General features: G+C 32.5%; 1 long non-coding RNA gene across 1 annotated transcript; it reads right to left on the bottom strand.

Moving 5' to 3' along the window:
- Positions 1–10,487: 10,487 nt before the first annotated feature.
- LOC143084378 (uncharacterized) lies at positions 10,488–12,905 on the bottom strand. The gene is made up of 3 exons (XR_012981039.1): positions 12,621–12,905; positions 11,233–11,505; positions 10,488–10,755 (listed from the first exon to the last, which is right to left on the bottom strand). It is a non-coding gene; the product is annotated as an uncharacterized LOC143084378 (long non-coding RNA).
- Positions 12,906–13,188: the final 283 nt, after the last annotated feature.

Below are 13,188 nucleotides of genomic sequence, written 5' to 3'. Positions count from 1 at the left end.
ATGTTGACCCTATATAGATCATAGTTTAAGGATGATGCAAAACATCGAAGTTGGGTGAGAATTATATTCAATTTTCGATTTCCAAATTCATATTGCTTCGGTACAAATATATTACTCTGAGGATAACGGTTTTTTTAGTTCAGTTTTAAATTTATTAATTGATTCCACATCACGAGTTGAATCATCAAGATTATTCCAAAGACGTATGGTTGATGGAATAAAAGAATCATTAGTTAATGCTAGTCTGCAGAATGGAATATTGATGTCATTTCCATTGCGTAGAGGATAGACCGTCATACTTTGTATTTTTTGGGGAATTAAATTTGACAAAAATTCTGGAACATTATTATTTTGAATATTATAAAACATTTGGATTTTTCTTCTCTCTCTTCTTTCAGCTAATGTTTCCCATCCAAGTTCTTCATAAATAACCCTCGAGCTTGTGAATATAGGTAACCCCGTAACTATCCTAGCAGCTTGGAGCTGTAATTGCTCCAGTTTATTGACATAACCTACCCCAATATTATCCCAAACCTCACTTGCATATTCAAATAAAGGTCTTATAAAAACTAAATAGAGTTTTTTTAAATTTTTTCTGCTCAGTTTATATTTCAACTTCCTTAGCATATTTATATGTTTAGACGTGCTTAAGATAATATTATCAACGTGGGCATTCCATTTAGCATCATTGCTAAATGTAACCCCTAAATGTTTATGCATATTTGTAATAGGTATATTTTTATCATTGAATATAAAGTTCATTTCTGGGGTTTCAACATTAGAAAATAACATAATTTCTGTTTTATCTGGATTAAAAGACATTAACCATTTTTTGGACCATTCGTTCAGCTTTTCTAGATCATGGTTTATCACAGTTTCTATCTGAAAAGCATGACGATTCGCACAGCTGAACGATGTGTCATCTGCGAAGAGTCTGCACAGAGAAATAAGTCTTTCTGCAATATCATTTATATATATTATAAAAAGTAATGGTCCAAGGACCGACCCTTGAGGAACTCCAGCTGAAATATTGCAAAGTTTTGAAGAAGATTGCTTGATAACCACCCTTTGTTTTCTATCACTTAAGTAGCTTCTAAACCATTTTAACAGATTTCCATTTATACCATAAGCCTTCATTTTATGTAATAAACCATCATGCAAAACTTTATCAAAGGCTCTAGAGAAATCGCAAAAAACAAAACAACTTATCTCTTTCTTTTCAAGTGAGTTCAATATGCAATTATATATTTCTAACAGTTGGTGAACCGTTGAACATTTAGGAAGAAAACCCGATTGATACTCAGAAATTAATTTAAATCTTTGTAAGTGGTTGTAAACATATTTATATACAACACGTTCCATGACTTGGCCTATGCAACTAATGAGTGATATAGGTCTATAATTTTATCCAGTACATGCAGTACACATGGCTTGTCTCTCAGTTATTAAATATAATAGGCGACCAACGTTACAGTCATTATTTCTTTATTTTATATAACTCACTAGTCATGATTATTTGGTTCCGTTTCTGATGATTGGTAATCGACTTGAATGTATCATTTATCCATACACTGATTAATTAAAATGTGTATTGTAATGTTTTTTTCGCAAACAATGTGTTGCTAGAAAAACAATTTACCATATTATTCTGCGTACACCACTTTAGAAGTAACATATAACGCCTGACATCACAAACACAATGAGCATAAAGAGAATAACGAACATCCTTTAAGTTCAATTTGTCTGAGGGAGGTTGGATAGAGTACACATAATACTAATAACATGTACAGTTATACGAAGAATTGTATTCCCCGGGAATTGATTACTTTTATGTATCTTTATATGTCAAAACTTTGCGGAACTTTCATTCCTCAATGAACTTCAACTTCGAGTGTCACTGATGAGTCATTCATTTTAAAGACAAAACGCGCGTTTATGGTAAACATTTCAAGGCTGGCGTGGAACGTGAGTTCATATACAACTTTTAAGAACTAAGAATTTAACAAAAAAGATTTAATAAATATTGTACCGAAACACTTATTACTATCAATTGATATGAGCAAATCTGATCTGATACGGATAATTCAGCCTGTGCAATGCTAATGACGTCCCACTGTCGATATAAAATACGAGTTTTTCGAACATGGCCAATACGCAAAGAAGCCGTATTGGCCCATGGGTTAATACGGGACATTTACTTCCAGAAAATATACTGAAGATTATATTATCAAAATGCAGGACTTTTTGATCGACATAATATATTTGTTGAGTTTGGAGGATTTATATTTTAACAGACAGTCGGTATTTCAATGGGTAATAATTGTGCACCCCTGTTAGCCGATTTGTTTTTGTACTCGTATGAAGCAGAATTTATTCAGAACCTTCTAAAGAACAAAAAGAAAAAGCACCTTGCGAAATTCTTTAACTTTACTTTCCGATATATTGATGATGTTCTATCATTGAATAACCCATATTTCAGCCAATACTTACAACTCATATATCCCAGCGTACTTGAAATAAAGGATACTACTGATACTAGAAGGACTGCTTCATACCTTGATCTTTTCCTCAATATTGACGCAGATAGACGACCTCACAGAAAATCTATTATAAACGGGACGATTTCAACTTCCCAATTATCAATTTACCATTTCTCAGCAGTAACATACCCTACGCCCCTACGTATGGTGTTTACATATCACAATTGATACGTTATTCTCGTGCATATACAGAAGTGAGCTCCTAACACAGAAACTGCTTTAACAAAGTTATGAGGAGAACAGATTAAAATTGACAAACGTAAATTTTATGGACACAGTCACGAATTAGTTGATCCATTCGATGTGTCTTTGACAAAACTAGCTAAGGACATTTTTACCACATGGTAGATTGTGGTTTGTCATTACATCGGCTTATCTTTTAATTACCGAACGTGACTTATTCCCGATTGTGACTGTTTTGTTGAGTGTGAATTTGCATTACAAGACGTGTTAGGGTACTTATCTGTCCCAAATTTATGTATTTAGTTTGATGATATATTTGTAATTCTCATCGGATTTTGTCAAATTTGTTGACGTCTTTTCTATTATATTCATGTGTTATGGTAAAGAAAATTAATCACCGCCTTCATTTATTAGAATTGATTTTGTTCAACGTAATCTGTACGATGTTTCACGTTTGAAGTTAGATTCAAAACAAACCGGACATATATATATATATATATATATATATATATATAATGTCTAAAAATAGCAACAATCAACATTCAATCTAATTAAGCGTGGATCAGTTTGTGAAAATAAACTGATACAGTTACTGAATTAAAATTATATAAATGTCTAAGAATATAACTAAAACACACTAATTGATACATTAAAAAGTTCTATTAGATGTTAAATAGAAATACGCAATATTTCGCTAAACAAATTAGCTTCATCAGGCGTGTGCATATCTCAAGGTGAAATCGGATGCATGACAGAAAAATATTTTTGTAGCTTAATCTATACAAGATTTGAGGGATGGGTGTAACATATTAATTCGGTCATAAAATATGTTTGTAGCTACAACTACATGAAGTTGGAATAAAAGTTTAACACATTTATAGATGTTCGATTAATTGCATGAATTTTCATAAATTAATTTGTATGATTTCAAGATAACTATGGTTTTGATTTGCTTTGAAATCAAAACCATAGTTATCTTGAAATCATACAAATTAATTTATGAAAATTCATGCAATTAATCGAACATCTATAAATGTGTTAAACTTTTATTCCAACTTCATGTAGTTGTAGCTACAAACATATTTTATGACCGAATTAATATGTTACACCCATCCCTCAAATCTTGTATAGATTAAGCTACAAAAATATTTTTCTGTCATGCATCCGATTTCACCTTGAGATATGCACACGCCTGATGAAGCTAATTTGTTTAGCGAAATATTGCGTATTTCTATTTAACATCTAATAGAACTTTTTAATGTATCAATTAGTGTGTTTTAGTTATATTCTTAGACATTTATATATATATATATATATATATATATATATATATATATATATATATATATATATACTATAGTTAATTGATATTAATAAGTATTGAAATGTGCATTGTGTTTAAATGTAATATCAGTGTTTAGTTCTATTATAATCTTAAATCAATCCTAATTCTATCTTATTTTTGAGATATAGTTTTCATATGTGACGTAATTTTTGTTCTGTTTCAGAAATTAAAATGTGACGTAATTTTTGTGCCTTTTTTATTGTATGACATTTTGTGTTGAGGCCTCGACTAAGTCGGGTGTGTCTATTTTCTGTGTTGGTCTTTGTATTATGTATTCGGGTTTTGTTTTCTGTAATTTGTTAAGACTTCAGTTTTATCATGTATATCTTTTATATTCATTTGATAAAATTTACTGTTTGCAATAGCATAATTTGTTCTAAATAATAAGGATGTTCTTATCACAAGCAGAAAACCATAGCCGTATTTGGCACACTCCCTTTTCAACTTTTGATCCTCAGTGCTGTACAACTTTGAAATTTTTTTTACCTTCGAACTTTTATATCTGGTAAGTCTTGTGTGGACGAGGCGCGTTTTTGGCGTATTGAATTTTAAACCTGATGCCTTTTGTTATCTATTATTCATGTGGTTTTTTGTCTAACACGTTCTCCTATTTATTTCTATTGTAGTCCTGTAATATTATTTTGTCATTTTAATGTTATATCTAACATTACCATTAAAGTGCAAGGTTTGGCATGCCACAAAACCAGGTTCAACCCACCATTTTTTTCTTTAAAAAACCTGTACCAAGTCAGGAAAATGGCCATTGTTATATCATATAAAAAAGAGGATGTGATAGGATTGACAATGAGACAACTATCCACAAAAGACCAAAATGACACAGACATTAATACCTATAGGTCACCGTACGGCCTTCAACAATGAGAAAAGCCCATACCGCATAGTCAGCTATAAAAGGCCCCGATAAGACAATGTAAAACAATTCAAACGAGAAAACTAACGGCCTTATTTATGTACAAAAATGAACGAAAAACAAATATGTAACACATAAACAAACGACAACCACTGAATTACAGGCTCCTGACTTGGGACAGGCACATACATAAATAATGTGGCGTGGTTAAACATGTAAGCGGGATCCCAACCCTCCCCCTAACCTGGAACAGTGGTATAACAGTATTTCGTTTCTTTGTGTGTAACATTTTTACGTTGTGTTTCCGTTGTGTCGTTTGTTTTCTCTTATATTTGAGTGAAAATTCACATTACTATAAGACGTGTCACGGTACTTTTCTATCCCAAATTCATGTATTTGGTTTTGATGTTATATTTGTTATTCTCATCGGATTTTGTCTAATGCTTAGTCCGTTTCTGTGTGTGTTACATTTTAATGTTGTATCGTTGTTCTCGTCTTATATTTAATGCGTTTCCCTCAGTTTTGGTCTGTTTCACCGATTTTGTTTTTTGTCCATAGATTTACGAGTTTTGAACAGCGGTATACTACTGTTGCCTTTATTTACATCCGGTTTCAATTTTCTTTAACTTTAGACGAATCGTTATACATAAAAACATTTGTAATTTATTTTATAACTTAAAATCATAGAATTTAAAAAGTTTTGAAGTGTTAAAACGGAAATATGTCAAAGCCTATTCGAGTACGGCTTTTGATTATTGTAATTATTTCATTTCCGTTGACCAATCAACAGTATGCAGAGGATCAAACAAAAAGAATAGTTAAATGTCTGATTTATTCATCCAAGCTACTTTATATTTGCTAGATAAAAATGAATAGTGATAGCAAAATATTGAGCTCTTTGACAATAAATTAAATATTACGTCTGACAATGTGGACAAAAAAAAAACAACATTGACGTGAAACATGCAAACGCATCGTGTTATTTTTGTGTTGATAAAGTTTTATCTGCCTATAGTCTTAAACGTGGAAAGGAAGATATTCGTATAGATTTTACAAATCAATTGGCATCTGTGACAATAATATGTGAAAATGTTCTGTAACAGAAGATGTTCTCCCAAGTTCAGATATGCAGTTCTTCCAAGTTCAGATATGCAGTTCTCCCAAGTTCAGATATGCAATTCTGTATTTTCTTCACGGTAAATTTCTTAAAAATCATTTAATAAAAGTGTTATGAACTGGCTGTTTCCTTATTGGTCCTGCGATAGATTCTCGATCAGCGGTATTGACCTTGTTATAGATTCTAACCTCAAATCTATAACAGGGCCAATACAGAAATAGCTAGTTAATAACATTATAGTAATGACCCGTATATTAAATTCCCATTTGCTGAATTTTATATTTGTCCGTACACCTTACTCTTTTACATCATACACCTTTCTCTATTATACTATATACTATTTATTTTTCTCATGTTTTCATACACGATATTTTACCATTTCAAATTACCAATAATACAGTTTTTCAAAGAGAGTATACACAAAAGTTGGTTTTCAACCCGCAAATAGGACCGAAGAGTAGAACATAAGCCCAAGCTTATTTTCATAAAAACATACTTTTTTTTAATGAAATTTAGTTTAATGAATACAACATTTTCAAGTTTTCAATACAATAGTTTGTTTTAAAGCATCTACAAAGCATTGCGATATTTTTTTTCTACGCAAAAACTCCAAAAGCAATTGCAAACTATTCGTTTACAGTATCAAGAGCAAATACAAATAGAAAATAATGAATTGAGGTTTTTCGGAATTGTAAGCATTTCCTTTTATTGGTTACATGCATCGTGTTATTTTTGTGTTGATAAAGTTTTATCTGCCTATCTGCCTATAGTCTTAAACGTGGAAAGGAAGATATTCGTATAGATTTTACAAACAATTGGCATCTGTGACAATAATATGTGAAAATGTTCTGTAACAGAAGATGTTCTGATAAAAATATGTTTGCATACTGATTAACTCCTCTGGAAACTGTAGATTAACTATTTGAGGGTATTTAAATTATGTCTTCTTCTAACTTTTCATATTGCTCAATGAATAGCGTATATTCCAACCAAAAGTTATCAAAAATGTTATAAAGCATTTATTAACTATTGATTTTGATCAAATTAGATCCTCAAAGACCGATCAAATTCTAAGACCCTTAAACTAGAGGCTCTAAAGTGCCTGTGTCGCTCACCTTGGCCTATATGAATATTAAACAAAGGACACAGATGGATTGATAAAAAAATTGTGTTTTGATGATGGATCTTACTTTATTGAATATTCTTGCTGCTTACAATTATCTCTCTCTTGGACCAGTTGTTACAGTGGAAAAAGTTAGTAAAAATTTTCAATTTTTTTGAAAATTGTTAAAAAATGAATATAAAGGGCAATAATTCCTTAGAGGTCATTTGAGTATTTTGGTCACGTTGACTTATTTTTAGGTTTTACTTTGCTGAACATAATTGCTGTTTACAGTTTATCTCTTTCTATAATAATATTCAAGATAATAACCAAAAAGACGAAATTTCCTTAAAATTACCAATTCAGGGGCAGCAACCTAATAACGATTGCCCGATTCATCTAAAAATTTCAGGGCAGATAGATCTTGACATAATAAACAATTTTACCCCACATCAGATTTGCTCTTAATGCTTTGTTTTTTGAGATATAAGCCAAAAACTGCATTTTACTCCCATGTTCTATTTTTTAGCCATGGTGGCCATCTTGGTTGGTTGACCGGATCACCGGACACATATTTAAAACTAAATACCACAATGATGATTGTGGCCAAGTTTGCTATAATTTGGCCCAGTAGTTTCAAAGGAGAGGATTTTTGTAAAAGATTACTAAGATTTACGAAAAATGGTTAAAAATTGACTATAAAGGGCAATAACTCCTTAAGGGGTCAACTGACCATTTTGGTCATGACGACTTTTTTGTAAATCTTATTTTGCTGAACATTATTGCTGTAAGCAGTTTATTCTTATCTATAATAATATTCAAGATAATAACCAAAAAACAGAAAAAAATCCTTAAAATTACCGATTCAGGGGCAGCAACCTAACAACATGTTGTCGGATTCATCTGACAATTGCAGGGCAGATAGATCTTGACCTGATTAATATTTTACTCTGTCAGATTTGCTCTAAATGCTTTGGTTTTTTAGCCATGGCAGCCATCTTGGTTGGTTGGCCGGGTCAGCGGACACATTTTGTTAACTAGCTACACCAATGATGATTGTGGCCAAGTTTGGTTTAATTTGGCCTTGCAGTTTCAGAGGAGAAGATTTTTGTAAAAGTTAACGACGACGGAAAAACGAGGGACGACGACGACGACGACGACGACGACGACGGACGACGGACGACGGACGCAAAAATATGAGAAAAGCTCACTTTGCCCTTCGTGCCAGGTTAGCTAAAAAGGAGATATATCTATTATAATTAGTAATGAGACAACTATCCATCAAAGTTCAAATGAAATGGATGAAAGTAATTGTACAAACCATAGATTGAGAAAAACACATATCATATAGTCGGTTATAAAAGGCCCAGACAAGACACAACTGTATTTAGAAAACTAATGGCCTTATGTATTGCAAACCAATTTACGTAAAAACAAATATGGCATATGTAAAAAAAACCGACAACAAATGAAATACAGGCCCATAAAGAATTATTACCAACCAAACCCTGTCTCCCAAACCGGAGACAGTAGTATAATAGAGAACTATAACTAGAGGCTCTAGAGAGCTTGTGTCGCTCACCTTGGTCTATGTGAATATTAAACAAAGGAAGCAGATGGATTCATGACAAAATTGTGTTTTGGTGATGATGATGTGTTTGTACATCTTACTTTACTAAACAGTCTTGCTGCTTACAATTATCTCTATCTATAATGAACTTGGCCCAGTAGTTTCAGTGGAAAATGATAATAAAAGTTTACAAATTTTATGAAAATTGTTTAAAATTAACTATAAAGGACAATAACTCCTTAGGGGGTCAATTGACCATTTCCGTCATGTTGACTTATTTGTAAATCTTACTTTGCTGAACATTATTGCTGTTTACAGTTTATCTCTATCTATAATAATATAATATAAATAAATATAATAAACAGCAAAATTTCCTTAAAATTACCAATTCAGGGGCAGTAACCCAACAACGGGTTGTCTGATTCATTTGAAAATTTCACGGCAGATAAATCTTGACCTGATAACAGTTTTGCTCTAAATGCTTTGGTTTTTGAGTTATAAGCCAAAAACTGCATTTTACCCCTATGTTCTATTTTTAGCCATGGCGGCCATCTTGGTTGGTTGGACGGGTCACCGGACACAATTTTTTAAACTAGATACCCCAATGATGATTGTGGCCAAGTTTGGTGTAATTGGAGAAGATTTTTGTAAAAGTTAACTAAGATTTACGAAAAATTGTTAAAAATTGACTAAAAAGGGCAATCACTCTTAAAGGGGTCAACTGACCATTTCGGTCATGTTGACTTATTTGTAAATCTTACTTTGCTGAACATTAATACTTTTAACAGTTTATCTCTATCTATAATAATGTTCAAGATAATAACCAAAAACAGCAAAATTTCCTTAAAATTACCAATTCAGGGGCAGCAACCAAACAACAAGTTGACCGATTCATCTGAAAATGTCAGGGCATATAGATCTTGTCCTGATAAACAAATTACTGCTGTCAGATTTGCTCTAAATGCTTTGGTTTTTGAGTTATAAGCCAAAAACTGCATTTTACCTCTATGTTCTATTTTTAGCCATGGCGGCCATCTTGGCTGGATGGACGGGTCACCGGACACATTTTTAAAACTAGATACCCTAATGATGATTGTGGCCAAGTTTGGTTTAATTTGGCCCAGTAGTTTCAGAGGAGAAGATTTTTGTAAAAGTTAACAACGACGACGGACGACAGACGACGGACGCAAAGTGATGGGAAAAGCTCACTTGGCCCTTCGGGCCAGGTGAGCTAAAAATCATATAAAAAGGGCTTAACTCAAAAGATCGAAATATAGCAAAAAAAAAAAACCAACATCACATACACTGTATGTAACAGGATATTGGCACATAACCCTCTTCAAAATCTACTCATATTGGTATATTTTGGAAGACAAGGGATATACTACAAGCGAAAAGAAAGAGGAGACAAGATAGCAGTTACACAAAGATAAGTGTCATGATGAATAAAAAAATCACAAAAATACTGAACTCTTAAGAAATGATTCATGGAAGCCATAGATTTGTTTGAAAGTTACCCATGGTCTTGGCTGTGGTATTCGAATTTTATTCTGATCCTAAAAACAATAGACCCTAGAAACCAGTCAGATTCTACCATTGTTTCTGTAAGTCAAGAAGGACATTAATTTAAAAAAATCGACGGATGGTTTCGTTAATTTACAAATCAGCTGTTTACTTAATTAATATCCGTTGAGTCTTGAGACAAACTAAACAAACATTTAATTACTAATTTGAAGCTATTTAGACGTACTTACTCCATATCACCAGAGAGATCGAAACGTTAGCGTATCCTATACCATTACCAACTCTGCAGACATATGTTCCACTATCCTCCAATCTAGTTTGACGTATTATGAGATTAGGGTTTGACACTGTATATCGATATTTTCTTATCAAATCTATATCATCGTGATACCAACGAATACTGTCAACATTCGGGGTTATGTCTTGTATGGATACAGACAATATAATTTGTTCGCCATATTCTCTTTGGTAAGCATTAGGTGATGCAGAAATAACTGGAATGTCTGAAAATTTAATGTAAAAAAAATGTTAGTATCGAGTGATTTGAACAGGACACTAATTACGACCTGAGAAAAGTACATCAAAAATATCTGGCTCCAGACAAATTGAAAAAGTGGAAGAATATAAAACGAATCAAGTGAAAATATTTGCCGTCTCCTGACTTGGAACAAGCATTTGCTGAAGAAGATGGTGGGTTAAACCTGTTTTTTAGCTAGCTAAACTAGCATTTCATTTACACAAGACTTATAAGTGACGTAAATGTTACTTTGACGACACAAAAAGTCTTTGTGAGGAAGACACTGAATATTTACCGATAAGCAGATTAGATCTAGATTACAATGGATTATTTGAATAGTAAGTGTTTAAAGGATATGTTTTTTGTCACTAAATTATTTAAGGTCATGGAAACTTTCCTTTGAACAATGTCCTTAATATCCAAATGTTTACTCAATTGTTTACGCCTCTCTATATTGACTTACATCCAGATGAAATTTCAATGATATCATAGTTAATACCAAACGCATTCTCGCCATAACATTTATAATCTCCATCATCTTCTGCGTGTATGTTCTGAATGGTCAAAATAGATGTTTCTCCACGAGGTGTTTTATAACTATCTATATCTATCTCATTATCCCCATATAGTCGCTTCCACCACATCCGGGTTCCATCAGTGATATGACAAGTAAGAGTTACTGTTCTTCCTCTGATCGGATGATATTCTTTCTTTGCAGCGCTAACAGTTGGAAGTTCTGACACAATTAAAAAAATTTAAAGAATTAGTCAAAATCATAATGTGAGCTAAGCATAAATTGAAACGATGAGTAAACATCACAAACAGATTATGCAGAACAAAACACAGAAACCATCATAGATTCGTTTGTATCAGACTAATAATAAACTTAGGACAGTAAAGATTAATGACAAATCAAAATAAAAAAAAAAAAAAATTGGCGAGTCGCACTATTCCTTCGTTTTGTTTAATCTTGTCTATTCATTCTATATTTTCCCACTAACGTACGAATATAGTTCATATAGCTGAGCTATGGTTGAGCATCATCAACTTTGTTAAAGCTAAGATTTAAAAAAGACAGCATTACTTCTCTTTTTATGTTTTGCGAAATTTCAACAACAGAATATTATTTGTCTTACTGCGTAGATTGTTTTTTTGAATATGTTAGATACTCTCACGAATAATAATCTATCGCAAACATGACAGGTCTTTTCCTGAAATAGTCAACACACGTGGTATTTAACGAGTTGTGTTAATATTTAAGTTTAAAAGTTTAATTTGAGTTTATTGTTGAAGCTACGATTTAGCCTAAACCGACCTTCACGTTCAGGTATCTTTGTTAAAAAATCAAGGTCTGGTATATTGTAGTTTTTTTAGAGTGAGCCATACAAATATATATCAAATGTAAGTTATAGCAGTTAGTTATTAAAGGTACCAGGATTATAATTTAGTACGCCAGACACGCGTTCCGTCTACATAAAACTCATCAGTGACGCTCATATTCGCAAAATATATTTAAATCCAAACAGTTTTTTCGTTTGAATTGTTTTACATTGTCTTATCGGGCCTTTTATAGCTGACTATGCGGTATGGGCTTTGCTCATTGTTGAAGGCCGTAAGTTGACCATTAGTTGTAAATGCCTGTGTCATTTTTGTCTTTTGTGGATAGTTGTCTCATTGACAATCATACCACATCTTCTTTTTTATATCAGCACAAAGATGAAGAGCATTGAGGATCCAAAATTATAGGTTTTAAGAAAGGTGTTAATACTTAACCCTGTTATATGAGCCCATTTGTTTTTGCAATTTTTAATTTTTCATACTATCAATAAATAATATCATATAAAATCATACTTCCTAATTCTACTTTCATCGATACGCTAGAACTTCCAATTTCATTTTCTACATTACAACTGTACTCTGCTTCTTCCCAAGAACCAAAACTTTCGATGTGTAAATTAGGTGACTCTAGTGAACCACCAGAATACTTCCAATAACTTCCAACTTTTCTGTAATAAGAAGAACCAAACGCCCGTTTCTCCCACCACAATCTTGTTATTGCCGGAATAGATATTGGAGGATCACATAGCAAACTGATATTTCCCCCTTTTTGCACTTTATATATGACACTAGTTGCTATAGGTGGCTGTGGGATATCTATTAAAAAACAAGAAAAATGGAGATATGAAGAGTGCTAATCAAATCTATTTTCATTTGCTACTCTATCATAAATTGTTGTTTTTTGTTCCACCAATTTTTGAATTGTATTGATTTGTTTGGTGGTCCAATAGATCACTTTCGAGTTCATATGTCACCGGAAAAAACAACTCCTCAATTATATGCGCCTTTATGCCGTCATTTACCAGATAGAAATGATTGCCTGTATCCCTGCACTATCAGAGTTCATCAATCGTCGGAGTAA

The sequence above is a fragment of the Mytilus galloprovincialis genome, chromosome 7 (assembly GCF_965363235.1).
Source record: "Mytilus galloprovincialis chromosome 7, xbMytGall1.hap1.1, whole genome shotgun sequence".
NCBI lineage: Eukaryota > Metazoa > Mollusca > Bivalvia > Mytilida > Mytilidae > Mytilus > Mytilus galloprovincialis.
This window is presented reverse-complemented; position numbering and strand designations above follow the sequence as displayed.